This window comes from Anabrus simplex, chromosome 2 (genome assembly GCF_040414725.1).
Source record: "Anabrus simplex isolate iqAnaSimp1 chromosome 2, ASM4041472v1, whole genome shotgun sequence".
NCBI lineage: Eukaryota > Metazoa > Arthropoda > Insecta > Orthoptera > Tettigoniidae > Anabrus > Anabrus simplex.
Window position 1 is genome coordinate 573398599 of NC_090266.1, and position 19843 is coordinate 573418441.

At 38.3% G+C, this 19843-nt stretch overlaps 1 protein-coding gene across 2 annotated transcripts in view; it reads right to left on the bottom strand.

The window, feature by feature from the left end:
- The window catches only part of LOC136864231 (protein SCAI), a 286500-nt gene that overhangs the window by 117389 nt on the left and 149268 nt on the right, over positions 1-19843 (bottom strand). The gene's annotated exons all lie outside the window — the stretch shown is intronic.

Genomic DNA, 19843 nt, shown 5'->3' on the forward strand with positions numbered 1-19843 from the left:
CATGAAGATATTACATTCAGAACACACTGGAATTTTTAGAGAGCTCAAACATAAAAACTGTGCAAAAACTGTTCAACACTGTGGAAGCTGCTGCTTCATGTATGGGACTCAAGACATATGGTCAAAAGACCTGTATACAATATACTGTATGTAGCCTGATAACGTTGGTAGAAGTGATAAGCATATTGGTAACAAACTTTGGCTAGTAATGGGAAGAAGATACTCAGGATCATGTGACATAACTTGACATTCATTGTGAGCTTAAGTGGGACATTGCAGACAGCCTCCTTTTAAGATGCCTGAAAGTGGGATCTTAATCTGCCTACCTACCAAGTTGTGAGCAATGAAAGCATGTTACTTAAGACCCTTAAGCCGGTCTTACATTCAACACAGAGCTGGGAAATGCACTGAGCCAAACAGCAGAAATGTTTAGAACTTGCAGGTAAAGCATAATTTTTGAAAGACAGGTAAATGATTTATACAAAAATCATATCAAGCAACTCTATACTGTAGTACAGTGGAACCTCTATTATATGTTCTCAGAAACTAAGTTTTCTCAAATTATTCAAATATGGTGGTACCACGAGCATCCTAATTAAATCATATTTTAAAACTTTCCTGCATCAACCATACAGAAATGTCAGTCCAATCAATGCTAAATTCTTCACCTCACTAAAGGACACCTATGACATACCTATGGACCTTGGCGTTAACGTCCCGTTATTGCAGTAATTAGAGCAGGTACTGTACTGGGAAAGTGATTGGTGACGAACTTGTATCGCATTCGGCTGGCATTATTTAGGGAAATCACGGGAAACAAAGCAGATAGCGAGTGCAACAATTTTAAGGAGACTGAACTCATTCTGACAGCTCTACTTGATGATGGAACGAGTTTCGTCAAATGTACGTACTTGTAAATCATCTACATTATGTCCAGGGTTAGATGTTTATTTTTTATTTTTTCCATTGTATCACCAAACATATTTTCGGCACTTCTCTCAGCACTATATAGTCACTGGGCTTTCAGACAGGAATCAAAATTGTTCCTTCTGAACAAGAATCTGGTATTTTAATATGATCGGATATGATTATGTTCGAGAGCAGAACAGATGTTGCACAATACATATGTAAAACCATGGGAGATCTTGGGATAGCTTATTACTGTTTGGGTCCTAATATATGACTGGGATTTTTACATTTACTTTTTTATGTTATAATGTCCTTATAAAAAACAGTCCTTTACATGTGTAGTGTTTAAAAGTTTGTAACATTTCCCACTCATACCAGCTTGTGCAAAGTCATAAATGAACTGAAATTTCTTCAGTTATGATGATTATTTTCTCTTTCCAATTTGCTTACAATTAGTGATGAGCAGAACTGAACATCAACGCATTCTAGAACTTTTCAGAATTGATACATTCAAAACCATATTCTCGAGTGCAACATATAACCTTTGAAAGTTGATGTAGGCCTATTTTAAGCGGTACACAGCTTTCAGAAACTTGCTACAAACAGTATATCGGAGACCAAATTACAATGGAAGATAAAAAAAGGCAGGGATTTTGCCATCATGTTGGGCATTTTTGTATTAGATGTGCTTTATTGTGATGATGACGATGATGATGATGCTTGTTATTTAAAGGGGCCTAACATTTCGGTCATTGGTCCTTAATGGTACAAAATGAGATGAAATGTAATCTAACAATCAAAGAAATATTTATCTACCTAATCAATACTTTTATTTACCTTTGGCAATTTCATAAAATAATTAATAGTACAGTACATGTTATGAATACTTTGCAGTCATCATCAGCTCTATTTACATAAGTTTAGATGTAAATAAGGTAAAATATGCACAATATATGTTCTTGTATTAGCCTTGATAATTTCTCATGGGAAACGTAACATTTTTGGATATTGGGGGAGGATGGTGGTGGTGAGGGGGAAGGGGGGGGTGGTTGGAGTGGTGGTGAAGAATGCTTAAAAAGTGATTAATAACTTGTTCTTAGCTAAAATATTGTTAAATTCTCTTTTTCCAAAGAGAAGATTAAAAAGTCTAAGTGTAAGGCAATTAAGGATTTCAAACTAGCACCTTCTCATGTTACATGTTCTTTTGACATCAAAGGCATGTATACCAACATCCCCATAGAAGAAACTATCAAGATCATTAAAACAAACTTATTAGAACATAAATGCATTAGTGTACCGGAAATAGAGGATTTTACGACTATCCTAAAATTCGTGCTTAATCATATGTATTTTTCTTTGAACAACAAAATATCCAACAGAACAGCTTCCCCATGGGAGCCCCCACCTCATGCATTCTACCCAACATATACCTAGACAACTTGGAACATTCTCTGATCTTAGGGTCGCATTAAATGGCTAGACTTTTGGTTACGTTACGTTGATGATACATATGCTATAATAAATGAGAAATGCAACAATAGTCAATGTTCTAAATAACTTGAACACTTTGGACCCAAATATAAAGTTTACAGTGGAAGAAGAGGGTTCCTAAAACTTTCTAGATATCAAAACAACTCTGAAAGAAAACCATTTCTATTTCAGAATACATAGGAAACTCACCTTCACACCAACCACGATTAAAAACAATTCTTTGCATCCCGATACACAGAAGAAATCTGCGTTTTACAGTTTTATTAACAGAGCCTTCGAAGTTCCATTAACCGAAAAGGAGAGGAAAAGGAGCTTGCATACATCCGCAAACAGGCCTTGTTCAATGGTTTTAGTCTCAAAGTCATTAATAAAATGATCACTAAGTGCAGATATAAACAATAGACAAATTTGGTAGAACAACCGGAGAAAGTCAAAATGTATATAAAGTTTACATTGCAATAATCCAAATATTTACGTACTCACAAATTTATTTAAGAAACACAACATTAAGGTAGCTTTTTCAACGAACATTAACACTAAACATAGGTTTTTCAACCATAACATAGTCAACAAATCCAAAGAAGAGGAATATAAGGAATCTATAAGTTGACTTGTTCCCAATGCAGGGTTTCGTATGTTGGACAGTCCGGGTGGAATTTTTCAAGAAGATATCAGGAACATGTCAACGCTGAGAAATACAGAAGGTTCTCGCAATGGGGGCTCACACAAAGGAAACAGGACATAAATACACCAACATTAACCAGGACCTTGAAATTATTAACAGGATAAACAAGGGAAGACTTATGAATAATTTAGAAAACATTCACATCCTTCTTGATAAGTTAATGAATAAGCATCGGAATTTGAACAATATGAACGAACAAAGAAACCCTCTACATGAACATGTACTTAGATATATGGAATTATTAGAAAGGAAGCAAATGAGCTTAGCAAATAAAACGAACAAGTATGATGTTTGTAAGTCACAGTTAGCACCCCCCTCCTCTGGAGAAACAACAACAGATGACACGCCCTTGTCTCCCTTCTCCCCGCTGAACCATGCTAGCAAGCAGGCTACAACACATCGCTACTATACCAGATCGAGGACGGAGGACACAGACCCACACCCAAGATAGCGGGAAGTAAAGGCGTGAATCCAGACAGGGGTAAGTCAGGATTTTTCAAAACACTACCCTCCTTTTTTGCCTACGAGATAATTCTAAATGAAACACTTTCAATAAAACGTTTTTAATTATTTTCACCTATTTTCTGCCAGTTGCAGATCGTGTTACAAGCTGCCCCACTATATGGTCTATGGACATAAACACTTCCCAACATTGAGATGCAAGGACATTCTAAGAATCTACCTTTGCCGATAACAAAAGCAAGTTAATCAGCTTTTTCCACAAGCCTTGAAGTACAAACCTGAATGGGACATAAAAATAAGATTTTAACTCCTCAACTGGAAGCTGACATATGTTTTTATTAATATTTTTGTTAAGAATATGTTTTAATTATACTTCAATAACATATTAAGTAGTTAGTTGGTGAAAAGTTAATGAGTGTTTTTAAAATGCACTTCCAAACAGAAGCTAAAAAGGACACTTAACGACGTTTTTATCTTCTTATTGGAAGAAGAGAATTTAACAATATTTTAGTTAAGAACAAGTTATTAATCACTTTTTAAGCATTCTTCTCCACCCGTCACTTCCACAATCCTCCCCCAATATACAAGTAGTTTTAAGTTTCCCCATGAGAAATAATCAAGGTTAATTCGAGAACATATTGTGCATATTTTACCTTATTTACACCTAACCTTATGTAAATATAGCCGATGACTACACAGCAGTCGAAACACTATTAATGATTTTATAAAATTGCCAAAGGCAAAAAAAAAGTAACAATTAGGTGGATAAATATTTCCTACATCGTTAGATTGTCATATTGATACAGATATGAAGTGGATAGTTTGTAATAATGAAGTGTAATGACAATTTAGAAGTCCAAAATTCATCCACTGACAAGAATTCAAAACGTGATAATGAAGAATGAATGGGTGAATATGAATTTTAAATTATCAACGGTTCTTAAAAGAATAGTATTACTGATCAAGGGACTGCTTCCAAAGCACAATCCTGAATCTATGATGCTTGTTGCCTAAAGAAGTCCAAAATCTAGGTCAACGGCCCCTCATAATGGTACTATCGCTAGTAAAGTAGAACCATAGTATTTTACATGTCGATGTACTAATCAAAAGCAGCGTAGACTCATGGTGTTCCACACATTATGGTACTACTCAAGTATTGTACGTTGCACGGGTAATGCACCCCCTATGGTGTTTCACACATAACGGTGCCACTCATAGGCAATGCAAACCCATGGTGTTCCTCACATAGTGCAATAGTAATGTTTGAAGCCGGCCCTGCAGTCTAGCTTGCCTGCTTCTCAATCGGAGGCTTCTGTTCAATTTCTGGCCATGTCAGCCATTTTTACCTGGATATGAGGGCTGGTTCTAGGTCCACTCAACCTACATGATTACAATTAACTGAGGAGCTATCTAATGGCGAGATGGTGACTCTGGTGTAGAGTGTCAGGAATAATGTCTGAGAGAATCCGTCCCACTGACCATGCATCATCTCACAATCTGCAGGCCTTCAGGCTGAGCAGTGGTCACTTGGTAGACCAAAGCCCATTAGGGCTCTGGTTTGGTTTGGTTTAGGAGTGTTTGTAAGATTATAACTGTACGTATTTAATTATTGTTATGTTTAGCCAAAATGTTGATGGTTTCAATTCGTTCCTGGATTTCCCATTTTCCTGTATTGTATGCCTTTTTCCTGCACTCCCTCCATAAACAGAGAACTGAGGATTCCACTGAACAGTTACATTCAACAATATTATTATAATAATTTGCTCCTCTTGATCCACAAGCGCTTGCTCATGTTACAATGTTATAGTGCCTTCTCCCAGATTCAGTGCAAACTTCAAAGTGGCAAAGCAGTATCAATTTCTAACAATAAGACTAAGGTTAGTGAAGATTTTGAAATTTGATAAATTCAATAACAAGAATGAAAGATTATACAGTATGAGATATGAGATAAATAACTTGAATTGTTCGTTAATGGAAATGACCCACTCTTCCCATTCCTAGCCAACATAAACAACTTATTCTAACTGGGGAAAATTCTGATGACATGTTCTACGACTAATCACATGGAAAACAATGAACAGAAGAAAAAAAAACCAGTACACTGTTCTGGCATCACTGCAAACAGCACAAAAACAATGACCTTAACTTAAATACAGCCATATTAACATTCAATGCATCTGGAACAATTGTAGTATTACTTAGTTTCAGTAAAGTTTGTTCTTTGTGTTATCTGACAAACCCTGTTCATTTAATGTAAACATGTACAAAGCAGCAAAGATTTGTGATAAAAGACGTTTAGAAGTACCAAACAGCTCATTTTCCTCCATTTCTGATGATCACTTAATAATGAACTATTTGCATAGACTGACACATTAGTCGGTCGATAGCTAATGCAATGTGTGTTTACATACTTCTAAATTGTGAATTTTCTTTTCCTTCTTTTTTTTTTTCTTAATGGAAACTAGAGGACATAACTCAAGTAAAGCAGTTTTTTGGTAGACTTACTCAAAACTTGATCATAAACCATGTAGCCTATAGTTGTAAGATCTATGTAGAAGGAACACAATTTCAAAAGCACTAACCAAGATTCAAAGCATAGATATCTCTGTGATCTATCATATTTTTATTAACCTGCTGAGTGAGTATTATCTATGATCTAAGTGCTCCATAATATTCATATATCGGAAACACTGGGGTTTACACATTATGTCACAAATGATTAGATTTAAAGGCAAATGGGTTCGACACAAGAGTGTTCAACTCATCCAAATTTTTAAACTTTATAAAAAATAACCAGCAACATATTTCTAATTAGGGTACAATTCATCCATTTTGACCAACAGATATTAATGAAGTTCACAGTTCCTTGACTTCAATTCAAAAATGTAAGAGGAAGAGTGTGACTTTGGTGGATATTTCCTGCTGAAAACACATTGGTAATTTTAGTCTATCTTTCAGCTGTGGTGAAAACAACAACAACAACAACAACAACAACATCACATCATCAGCCACTTGAAATGTTTTTAATGAGCAATGGAATTGCTTCATTTCTGAATAAAGCTATGTCTTTCTATACTGCCCTCCAAAGAAAGCACAAAAGTTGATATTTTAGTAGAAAGCTTGGTTAAATTCTGCAATACTTGATTACAGTAAATACAGGATTAGTATTACTTAAAATGAAGCTGTTAAAGCTTGTTACTTGTAATATTCTGGAGATCATACGTTCGAAACGCACCATCGGCAGCCCTGAAGATTGTTTACCATAGTTTCACTATTTTTACTTCGGGCAAATACTGGGGCTGTTATTATGGCCATAGCTCCTCCTTCCCAGTACTTGCCTTTTCCTGTCTCATAGTTGCTGAAAAATTACCTGAATTAGCAGTATGATTATCCAAAGAAAGAAAAAAAAACAACACACACACAACCTACTTTTAGTGTCACTAATTATGTGTGTTTACTTGGCAGTAAAATTAATAAGTGAATCCCTCCTGGTTGATGAATGTGACACCCCTCTGACGATCGGGATAAGTTATTCTGATATGGATGTAGTCGAAGTGACCTATAATTCCGGGGAAATTATGTGAGATATAATCAAATATATAGTACCAGGAAAAATTTGTTGGGCAAGAGCATGGGAAGGATCTCAGGTTGTGTACAGTCTTACTGGAGCAGGTACAGAGAAGGAAGACTTTGCAGGGCAAATAATAGATGGTATAAAATTTTTTGATGTTTTATTAATGATTTGAAGAAAATCATCCTGCTTCTCATTCATTCAAAAAGAAGATCTTCCATTGACATGCTCAGATTGAAATTAAATTGCGGTACTGTAAACGCTGTCAAGATTGAACAAAATATAGTCTTTCTACACATCCGCTCGATGTTTGCAAAACGTCCAGAATGAATAATAGCTTTCAATGATTTCAATTAAACACACCCTAAAGTTCAACTAAGTTTCCACTCATGGATTCAAATTAAATAATTTAAAAAAACTTTCTTCATAAACCTTCATTCAAATCACTTTGTCAATTGACCAAAATTTTAGAGTTCAAAAGAAAAATTAAATCCTCCAAATCACTTCTGTGCAGGCCTAGATTCTGTTTAAATCATTATAGATTAAACATAATTGCAAATCACACTTGCTTCAGAAATCCTACAGTCCAATAAAATATTAATGATTTTAAAACACTTGCTTCAGAAATTCTAAAGTCCAGTTAAATAAATGAAGCATCATTTTTAACTTGTACATTTGTTGTAAAAAAAAAATCCCTAAAGTTCAACTAAGTTATTATGGAATGACTTCAGGTTACACTTACTTAAAAAATAAAAAATAAAAAAAAATCCTAAAGTTCATTTAAGAATTATCTCCAGTTATACTTGCTTCAGAGAAAATCCTAAAGTTCAATTAAGAATGACCTACAGTTCTGTTAAATGACTTCCTACAATTTCAAAAAGTAGTAGGATTGGAATTCTCATGATCAAAAATATTTTTGTGGACCAGGCACTTTCACTTGATAAGCGTAGTACTAGAGTATTGAAATGAAATGTCGTATGGCTTTTAGTGCCGTGATATCCCATTACGGGTTTGGCTCACCAGGTGCAGGTCTTTCTATTTCGCGCCTGTAGGCGACCTGCGCATCATGATGAGGATGAAAGGATGATGAAGACAACACATACACCCAGCCCCCGGGCCATTGGAATTAACCAATTAAGGTTAAAATCCCCGACCCGGCCGGGAATCGAACCCGGGACCCTCCGAACCGAAGGCCAGTATGCTGATCGTTCAGCCAAAGAGTCGGACACTACAGTATTGAGAATGATTGAGTGGCTTGGCAGTAAGTCAGTTAATGTTTTAGTGCAATTATTCACCCAAGAAAAATTATAAAATACACATATCACCTGAATTCAGCTATAGGAATGGTTTGAAGTGCAGCTCCGCAGCTTGGCGACTGGAACTCCTACAGCGAACAGACTGAGGTCGAATTCAGTAGCGCAACAGTAGCGAACCACGTTCCATCCCTTGATGTTAGCACGTCTTCTCCCTCGAAGATACCACATCTCATCCCTCGAAGTTACCACGTATCTCCAACGATGTAGCCTGTCCCACGCTGGATACGATGTTTAGAGTAATGTGAGGTTACGACACTTCACCAAGATTTCCGGTGTTTATTAGAAAGAAATATAGACACACGGGAAAGTTCAATTTGCACGATAATGCAAGACGTAGCACTGTCAATAGTAATGAGTTGCATTTTACATTTAGACGAGTTTGAAAGCATAGTTCGTACTTGCACTTTATCATGTAGCAATTAATATGCGACTCGAAATAGCACAGTCTTTTATCACAGTCTGAACTACATGTCAGGTCTCTGTGGAAATGTTCACGATAAAAATGTGATCACTTCTTAAGTTACGAAGTCCAAAGCACAGTCTTTAATTACACAGTTCGTATGACATGGAATTAGACACTAGGCACAGTTCAGAATATTCACAAATCATGTAGTAAATTTAGCATGAGTATGAGTGTCACAGTCTATGAAATTCATGCGTAAATTCAATTAACACAACGTCTATAATAGTTCCTAGAATTCTAGCATTCACTGCTTAAGAGGATTTTATGTGTGAATTCTCGTAACAAGGGTTCACATTTCCTATTATCGACATAAAATGTCCTTAATGAACGATACTGTTCAAATATTCACGAAAATACGTGAAAATTGACCACATTTAATCTCAATCACTGATTATTCAATTAGAATACTCAAAATTCATGAATTTGTCAACAGTCTTAAGTTTAATTTATCACGCACATTTCTCATAATATTCTTATCACCGTATGTGATCGTGACAGAGTTGAAATATACTTCGGACTAGCGAAGTCCATAATGCACTGTAAACTGGCAAATTTAACACTTGTATTCTAAGTTCTACCTGAGTACACATTCAAGATCACGAGTTCACTATTTGTTAAAGAAATTGGTAAGTCTTGTACTACGAAACTCAATTTTCTAGTACTTTGACGCGGTTGAAGTTTCCAATTATTGCAGTCTCTCACAACAAAATGCAAAGTATTACTACTAGACTCACTTTTACTTCGCGTAACGCAACGTAGCAGCATAACTTTCTCCCATGGTTGAGTTGTGTATTTCAACTGAGTATACCTCTCAAGTCGTTGACCTATATATACCCCGCTGGGGTGGGTTCCAATGTGTTAAGCGACAGACAAGTGGTTACGTATGATAAACTTCTACCTGCTATATTTTCCAAGTTAATGGATGGATTAATCCCAAATTTTGATCATTATACATTCTAAATATGGGCTTCGCGTTGGTGTAGCTCTCATTTTTGTGTTTTAAGCCATTCAAAAGTTATGGAGGAGTTTCTAGAGTTTTCCAAAGGGGAAGTTCAGAACATGTGGCGCTGACGTCACTCGGCCTGTTCCCCTCTCTTGCTATCTCTCACGCCTGCATGCAGCAGCGGAGACCAACTTTCTTTCGTGCAGCTGTTTCTGACGCTAAAGCTGACCCGTTCTTAAATGATTAAAGACTTAGAAAAATACTGTGCCTTCCTGGTACAATATTGGTTGCCAACAATTGTAGTTGGGTTGACAATTACTGGAATGCCCCTTGTGTCATATGTTTCATGGAACATAACCTCCGATTGTGATTCACTCCTAAAATCTGAGGTTAAACAGTGTTTACAGCAGTGTTTAAACATGGCCGGTTGAACATTGGTTTCAGACAGTGTTGAAGTGATAATGTCTTTGCAATGCGGCATCCACACTTAAGACATTGTTTAATTGTAAACATAGTCTAAATACAGTTTCTGCAACTGGCCCACTGTGTTCCACACATTGTGGTACTACTCGCAGGTAATGTAATATGCACAGGTAACTTAGACCTATGGTGTTTGTCATATTAGAACCACTCGCAGGCAATGCAAACCCATGGTGTTCATCTCATAGGTGTACTAATCACAGGGACTCTTACTATCCCGTGGTGTTTCTCACATAGTGGGTAGTAATCACAGGCAATGCAAACCCACGGTGTCGCTCATATAGTGGTACTAATCACAGGCAACGCCCAGACCCATGGTCTCTCTCACAATGGTACTAATCACAGGCAACATAAGCCCATGGTGTTCCAGATACAGTGGTACTAATCATGGGTACTGTAAAACCCATACAGATTCACACTCTGTTGCTACTAATCACAAACCTATTGTGTATCTAACATAGTGGTACTACCCACAAGTAAAGGCGACCCATGGTGTTCCTCGCGTGATGGTACTAATTACAAGTAGTCTCATGGTTCTAATTCAATCATCCCTTGGTCGTCCCTTTTAATCGCTTCTTGCGACAGGCAGGGGATACCGTAGGTGTATTCTTCGTCTGCATCCCCCACCCACAGAGGGGGTTGTGTGTTTGGTCCGCGAGAGCCATTTTATTTCGCTCAAGTCTACCGTCAAGTCGGTTAGGACCTCTCGATCCACCACCTGAGATGCAACAAGTGGAAGAATCACGTCTCCCCCTGCTATGCCAGCGTAGCAGGCTCGTGGGGAAGGAAGTAAGGGATAAGGCATTGGGTTGTCCTGTGTTCAAGAAGGACTAAAGCCTTAAGTACATCTGTGTGAGGGATGTTGGTGTAGAGCGAATTGACCAGTAGTATAACGGACTCGCCCAACTCGGCCGAAGATTTCAAACTTCCGAGATCTCTGCCTGCATCTACTGTCAAAACTATATTATGTTCACCTCACCGTGTGCTGTACTTTGAAATGCATTGTACGCTATCCTGTTCAACAACTATGCCTTATGGTGTGATTAACCTTTCCTTTTACCTCTCGAATCATGCACATCGTTCATATTTAAGTGTGCTAAGGATCGAGACATCACACCATCTGCCACTCCAGGTTAAGGTACGACTTTTTCCTGAAACCTAAATATTTACCATTTACTAGAGTCTCAGTCACTGCTAAGTAATCATGGACTCTAATCTAAAGTTCTTTCCATTCTTCATATTTAAAAGATACTGTTCTTTCATCTCATGGTAGTGCTTTCTACCTTCTACCAACTTTCTCAAGGACAAATTTTTTTCACAGGCAGTGGGATAGCACAGCGCTACAGGGTGATTTATTGTCAGTAAATCATGTGAATACAAATGGCACTGTATTCAAAGGAATTTCAGCATCTCTCACTTAAATTACATTCTTTGGTCACCGAGTTGTTGGATGAATGTTTTTTGCACTTTTCCTCTGTTTTTTCCGTTGCAAGGTTAATCTGTTCAGTTCCGTATCATACTCGGGAGCTGAACTCTTATGATCTATGAAAAACTGTGCAACTACTGTTAGTGTGTAGATTAAAGATAAGTTCAAGTGAACTTGTTTAATCTTGGTCTTAAGTCCACTTGTATGATCATTTCATACATTGCCTTGTATGGGTTCCTCTCTTTTCCACAACATAACTAAACTGTGTGATCAATACTCACTTTTAGTGCTAATTTTTTTTGTGTTTGAGTAAAAACTAAGCTGTACCTTCAGTCTGCTTCATCTCAAACAATTAATGTATGGACCTTCAGTCCACCCCCTTCATTTCCTAACAGTGAGAATACCCATGACAGTACCCTGTAAACTTGTTTGGGGATTTCTTTGTAATAATATATCTTCACCTTCCAGGTTTTCATAGCCTACTTTGTGAAGAGACATTAATTGGTCTTTGTTTTTTAACATGTTATTCATTCATTCTTGTAAGGGTTTTTGTGATTGGTAGATGTGTATCTGCCCCTTGAGCTTTACTGTTATATGGTTTTGTAGAGTACCCCTTTCACTTTGGGTTCAACCTTTTATTCTTAGAATCTAAGTGTGTATGTTCAGAATATGTTTAATTCAAACGCCAATCATGAAAAAAAAAAAAAAAATATATATATATATATATACATGTATATATACAGGGTGAAGCGTAATTCGCGCACTCGGGCATCGCATCGCGACTCCTCACATGCCAACAATAAAAAAATGTTTCTTACAAAATTTCGTCTTGCGAGTATATCCGGCAGAAAAATGACGTTGAAGAGTAGCAATCTGGCAACACTGTAACCACATGTAGGGTAACTACCTCTGTCAGCAGAAGCTAGACGTACTGTACAGTTGGTGCAGTGGGGAGAGTTTTGGGTTAGCATGCAGGAGGTCGAGTGGTCGATCCTGGGTTGAGGCGTATGTTTTTTATTTCGTAAATGTAGTCCAGGTGGTATGGTATCATCATCATCATCATCATCATCATCATCTGTTTACCCTCCAGGTTCAGCTTTTCCCTCGGACTCAGCGAGGGATCCCACCTCTACCGCCTCAAGGGCAGTGTACTGGAGCTTCAGACTCTTGGTCGGGGGATACAACTGGGGAGAATGACCAGTACCTCGCCCAGACGGCCTCACCTGCTATGCTGAACAGGGGCCTTGTGGAGGGATGGGAAGATTGGAAGGGATAGACAAGGAAAAGGGAAGGAAGCGGCCATGGCCTTAAGTTAGGTACCATCCCGGCATTCGCCTGGAGGAGAAGTGGGAAACCACGGAAAACCACTTCGAGGATGGCTGAGATGGGAATCGAACCCACCTCTACTCAGTTGACCTCCCGAGGCTGAGTGGACCCCGTTCCAGCCCTCGTACCACTTTTCAAATTTTTGTGGCAGAACCGGGAATCGAACCCGGACCTCCGGGGGTGGCAGCTAATCACGCTAACCACTACACCACAGAGGCGGACTGGTATGGTATCTGGAATCTTAATCGTCAACAGCGATTGCAGTGGGTCCTCGTAGAAACCATTTGCACTTACATACTACGATCCTAGAAATGGACGAACAATCGTTTTCATTGATCAGCTTTGAAAGGCGCCCTTTCCACGTCGTGGGCATGAATTTATTCACACCACTTCATCTACTACATGTGAAACCTGTTTGTTTTAGCTGTCTATTTCTTATTCGTCTAACCAGGTATTTGTTGTTTCAGCGTTACAAAATGTTGTAAATGTAGGATACGTGTGACCTCAGAAACGGTGTCTTACTGTATTACAGTAGGTAATGTCAGATGGAAATTAGCAAATAAAAAATGCGCCTCAACCCAGGATCGAACCATCGACCTCCTGCATGCCAACCAAAAACTCTACCCACTGCACCAACCATACAGCACTACGAGAACGTGCTGACAGCGGTAGTTACCCTACATTTGGTTACAGTGTTGCCAGACTGCTACTCTTCAACGTCCGTTTTCTACCGGATATACTCGCAAGATGAAAATTTGTAAGAGACATTTTTTTATTGCTGGCATGTGAGGAGTCGCGCTGCGACGCCCGAGTGCGCGAATTACGCTTCACCCTGTATATATATATTCTTGCTCTGGTTGTATGTGAGCCTGTTCCTGAGACTGCCCTTTCCTTGGAACTAGATATCCTTGTAATTAGCCTCAGTTCCTTTTACCTTAATATCTTACCATCATTGTTTACATTTATATGATGTTTTCTAAGCTTTCCCTAAAGTACCAAACCAAAGAATTTTTTTTAAAAAATATACTATTTAAGGAGAGATTATTATATGGTTGTTTGGTTCCTACAAATTTGCACGAATAACTATTTGAAGTTCTTGTCTCTTCTTTCTTCAGGAGCTACTATGATTGTAAATGTTTCTATTGGGGTTAAGACCTCTTCATATTCCTTGTTTTGACCAAGAAGCTACCTTTCATTCATATTCATGCCTTTCAGTTCTGTGCCCTGCACTTCCCTGCCTGTCCTTTGATGCTCTCTGCTTCGAACAAATAATAATTTACGAAGGAAATTGGTTGTCTACTAGTGTGGAACTCTACGTATGATTGTACAGTCCCTGTAAATTTAAGTACCTTGCCTAGTTGGAATTCATTCTTGATCCATTGGGTAACCTGTGATTTCGTAGCTTGGTTATTCACATTTACGCATTTTTGGGTGAAACTTTGTGGGTTGTTTCCTTTACGGTTCTTAGCCTTCCCCATTACTTTATGGTGGCTGAGATTACTAACTCTCCATCTCATAGTTGGCTCCATTACCTATTGAACAGAACTTATCTCCTGCCTACTACTATGCTAATTGTCATCTTACTGTTTGAATGATGGTAAAGTACACACTGGTAAAGTACACACTACAGCATGATAAATAAGTACCGTCACTAGGTATCTTCATTGCCGAATGAGTTTCAGCTATTACAATAGAAACTAGAGTGTGGCCTGAGGGGAGGTGTTCGGGAAGATTGTCAAGACATAGAAGAAAATGACCAGTGTCAGGAATGCATACCTGCCAACTTTTGAAACTCACACGCGACAAAAAATATCACGATTTTAGACATACCCTGGGTTACAGTTACAAATTCTTGGTTTTATATCCACCTTATTCAATACATAGAAATGTGCAATACCCTGGCTTGACAAAATAATCATACTTCAGGGCTACAAAATATAATAATTCATGCTTTAAACAGGATAGTTCAATGAAATCATATCTACTTACATCATAGGCCAATGATTTGTAGATGAACATAACAATCAAGAAAAAATCCATGTTAAACAGCATCAGGTGTGGTGAATATTGGTTTGGAGCATACAAAACAGGACTTCCTTGATAAATTAAGCAGATATGCGATAATTGAAAAAGGCTTTACACAATAAAACTTGTTTAACTTAACACAGGCTAGAAATAATACACACTGCAAATCACATGCTAGTTCAACTTTAAAGTCATAGTTCTGCCCTTTTTAGCTTCCTGCAAAAAGTCTTGCAAAAATATTTTGTCATAACAGGGACCAGAACTCCTGGTCTTCAAAACAGAAATAGACTCCAGAGATTTACTGGCCACAGATGATCTGAAGTCTGTTCTACTTTCCTTCACAAGGCTGAAAACACGTTCACATACTGCATTCCTATGGGGTACGGTGAGAATAGAGAGCATTACTCTTGAAATTCGGTTGTAGTTAGCACATTCACGCCCATATCCGAGTTATTGCCTATAGCGTGTGACCATGCTGTGAACCATATCCGAGTTAGCCCGGATAAGCGTAACCTTGAACTGGAGCCGTTCCTACGCAGCTGGGATCTATTTTGGTCACAAATATGTGCGAGAGAGATGAAGGCAATAAATACCCTTATGAATGCTTCTACTCACCAGAAACCATATGACCACAGCAATTTCCCCCCCCCCCCCCCAATGCAGTTCTTTTGTTTTGTTTCTGAAGGTAGCCTTGCGCTGGCCCAACTAGCTGCGTAGTTGGTTTGTGATTGCACAAGCGTGTGTATAATTGCATTCTGAAGTGAAACCATGGCGTGTGGGGACAACATAAATGATGCAAGTGGTGCGAATTTACAAAGCACAGTTTTCCAGCTGCTTGAAAATTATCTTGGCCAGGGGTATACAGTCTATATGGACAATTATTACAATAGCGTTGGACTCACGAAACAATTACGGGAACAGAATACTGCCGTATGTGGAATAATACAGTCAAATAGGAGTGTACCAAAAGATCTAAAGGAACATCAGGGAATTCTCAAATGGGGGGAAAAGTGATCCCGAGATACAAGTACAGTCGCCTCTCTCCGACATTTCAGCTTCATCTACTTCATCAGCTCTAAGTCAATGTCCCACAATTTTGCCGCCAAAAAAGGGCACCAGCCAAGGATCATCATTTAGGTTAGATGGGAAGAGAAAAGAGCATAATCTCTTGAAGTTTCCACCATCAAATAAAGTCAAGTTCCCCTCAAGAAGGTGCCAAGTGTACTTCAAAAATAAAATTATTAGTGAAACACGCTATTTTTGTGGTTGTGGAAAGTGTGGTGTTCCATTCACCCCAGACAGTGTGACATTACCTACCACACCCTACAGAGATACTAGAGGACTTCATTAAGGTATGTGGAAAATTTTGTTTCCATATCTTGTTTAGTTTAGAACTTATTGTGAAAAGAATTTATTGTTGTTTGCTCTGCCACTAACAGCTGGAATAACTGGGCCAGCCCTTTAAATAGCCCGCTCAGATGATGGGCGTGAATGTGTTAAGAAGTCCATTGGCTCCAAGAATTCTTATTATTGTGCCCAACTGGAATCATTTGCAGCCAAAGTGTCATCTAAGTGAAGAGCTGTGAACTGCCCCTGAAGCTCATTCACCAACTCATCTGTAGCTTCTTTCCCTTCCTTGAATAACATGATAGGAAACTTTCCCAAGAAAAAACAAATGGATGAAAATTGTGCATCTTCAATTCTGTCTAACCTAGCAACTTGAGCATGCTTAAACACATCATCCTTGAGTGGACACTTGTTGATGATTTAGTCACAGGAAACACAAAAGTAGTTTTTCACTGATGAAAAGTATCCTGGAGATCATTCACTATGTTCTAAGTCTTAATGGCAATAACTCATCATCACTTCTTTGATTTTGAATCAAGTTGTACTCAACTTCAAGCAATGAGGAGCTTTTGACAATTTTGGGCTTAAGAAACTGGGTGAACAACTGCTTTAGCAAATCCATTAGAGTTCTCATAAAAAATGAATTTGTGAGGAAGAAATCTGAAGGGCTATATTGAATTTGTCAAATACAGGAATAGTCACATGAAGGAAAGTGCAAAATGCCTTGTTCAAGTTTGAGGACAAGAACATAAACAGTTTTCCCTCACGTGTTGTAGAAGAATTCTTACTTTTTATGATAGGTTTGTCGCATTTGGAAGAACATGCTATTCTTTTAGAGGTATGTGTAGTAGCAGAATGAAGAATTCTCTTCTTCTGATACTCTTTGGATCCACTTGGTTCAACTCTAGGTATTCTGAAAGATGTCAAGCTTGTGGAAATGTTTTGGGTACATAATATTACTTGCTCTTTGAAGAAAGAAAGAAGTAGATCCTACTGGTCCAGTAGTATATCCAAACATCTGCCCAAAGGTAACCACCTAGTACATACATGCTTCAGAATTTTTTTGTCTCTTTATTGTGCAAGTTCTGAAATTTCTGAAGGCGTTCTTTTCTTTTGACACTCTTCCCTAAGAAAAAAAAATATCAACAAGGATCTCATCCACTTTAAGTGGCAATCTTCCAGCACCTTTCTCAACTGCTAGATTAATCAGGTGGCAAATGCAACCTATGATGGCAATACCGGGTTGAACTTCCTTCAGAAGCGCTGAAACCCCATTTTGTTGTTGTATCATAACAGGAGCACTGTCAGAGCAGAAAGCCACAGTTTTCAATTGGTATGTTATGAAAATTCACCTGTGATAACATCAGGTTACATATGTTTCACCCTGTTGAGTCCCCATCTAACGCTGGTATGGATAGCACAGTGCTCACTACTTCTTCCCACGGAACATCATAGAATGTAACAATAGGATACAACTTGGCATTTGTATCATTGCTCCCATCCGTTGCCAAAAAAAGTCCATTCTGAAGGCACTTAACTTCAGACTATTCATTTTTTGCTACTTTATTTACAATGCATGTAGTTTTTGGACAACCACAGCTATATTTCTTTGTAACTTCTGATGTGGGAAACATCATCTTAAATAAAGCACCAGCGTGATCAGCCGCACTTAAGAGCACATTGTGTTCCACCAAAAGGGAAGTAAACAGACATTCGGCCCTAATTACGTCACTGTCAATGTTTCCAGACTTGGCAAAAGAGGTGTTGATTTTCTTGTTATCTTCCATCGATTTAACATCACTTACGTGTTTACCGCACTTCACATGATTACTTATATCATTTCTTCAACCATGTGCAATATTAATATCACACCCACATACCGTGCAAAAGGCAAATTTTTCTTCCTTTCTTGATTTTAGTATGCATGGAAAACCACCAGAATGATTCTTTAAATGTCTGGAAGTACCGTTTCTTGTTGGATTCATTCACGAATCCTACAACAGGAATATAACGTATGAAAATATCTGAGAACAATTGTCTCGATGTCTACTAAAACATCGAAAGGTACCTCGATGACTGAATGTCAAAATTATAACAAACACTCAAGGCAGTCAAACACTTCATTAAAACATGTCAAAGCATACAAAGTCTTAAACCATTAAATGAACACGATGCCAACCTCGTAAACAAAGAATGTGCACATGGTAAAAAACACACACACACAGAACGAATGTAATTAGCCAACTAATGCAGGAAACTGCAAAGCACAAAGTTATAACACAAAAACTTGAACACTTGATTAAATTATGTCATAACCTTAAATGGCCAAAACATTCAAGGAACGCCAACTCGTGAACAAAGTATAACGCTCACGCGGTCAAACAATATGGCTTAAATCACAACAATCAAACGGAGCGGAACAATTAATTTGCGGAGCAGAGCCTGTCGACACCTAAGATTCGCACAGAAGAACTGTTATCCCGGCTTTAAATTCAATTTCAATGACGACACAAACATCACACGGTTAAAAGTACCAATCATATCAAAGAATGAGTTATCGACTATAGTGGACTTGCCTTCGACCCAGGAAAACAATCAATCGTATGGAAGTTTGGTGATTATTGAACGTTAACATTTCAAATTTGTGTCTGCAAAGTCGTAAAATGACACCGTCCATACGTAAAACCGTCAAATGCTGCAATTTCCGTAAATTTTACGGATAAACTGTAAAAGTTGGCAGGTACGGGAATTTAAGAGTCAATGGAATGTACAAAGGGTTGAAAATATTGGTCAACCAGTGCTCAAATTGATTCCATGAAAGAACCTTGGCTGGAAACGATGGGACATTCTGGATTCTTGGCCTCATGGGGGTATCTTGGGACACCTGTGGAACCTGCAAATACTGGGCTGGTTTGGGATGAGGACACTGACAGAAGAGTTAGACAGTCATATGGTCCTCAGAGTTTGACGTAACTGGCTACGTTAAGATTTTGATCATGTGTAGGGTCTTGGTTAAAGGGGTCATATGTGGTTGTGTCAGAGTTGTCGTGGGACCCCACAGTCCTAGTTTACCTAATTCATGACTGCTATAGTGTGTCCTGTATCAGTATGAAGAATGAAGATGTTAGAGTTGTCTTGTAGACCACTCAGAGCATGGAATTTGAGTTTCATCAGGTTGTATTGGATAGGAAGAGATGCTAGGAATTTTGGGTCGGATAAACTGGTAGGAGAAAATTAGACGTTATTTGAAGAGGATGTTTAGGTGGTACAGGTGCTATATTAGATGGACATTGCCCAGCTTTCAACACTGGCTTTACCAACACTCTAGCGAAACAATTATACAGTCACTGCAGCAGCTGCAGAACCCATAACTTGTATCTTCCGGTTCCCATTCACACC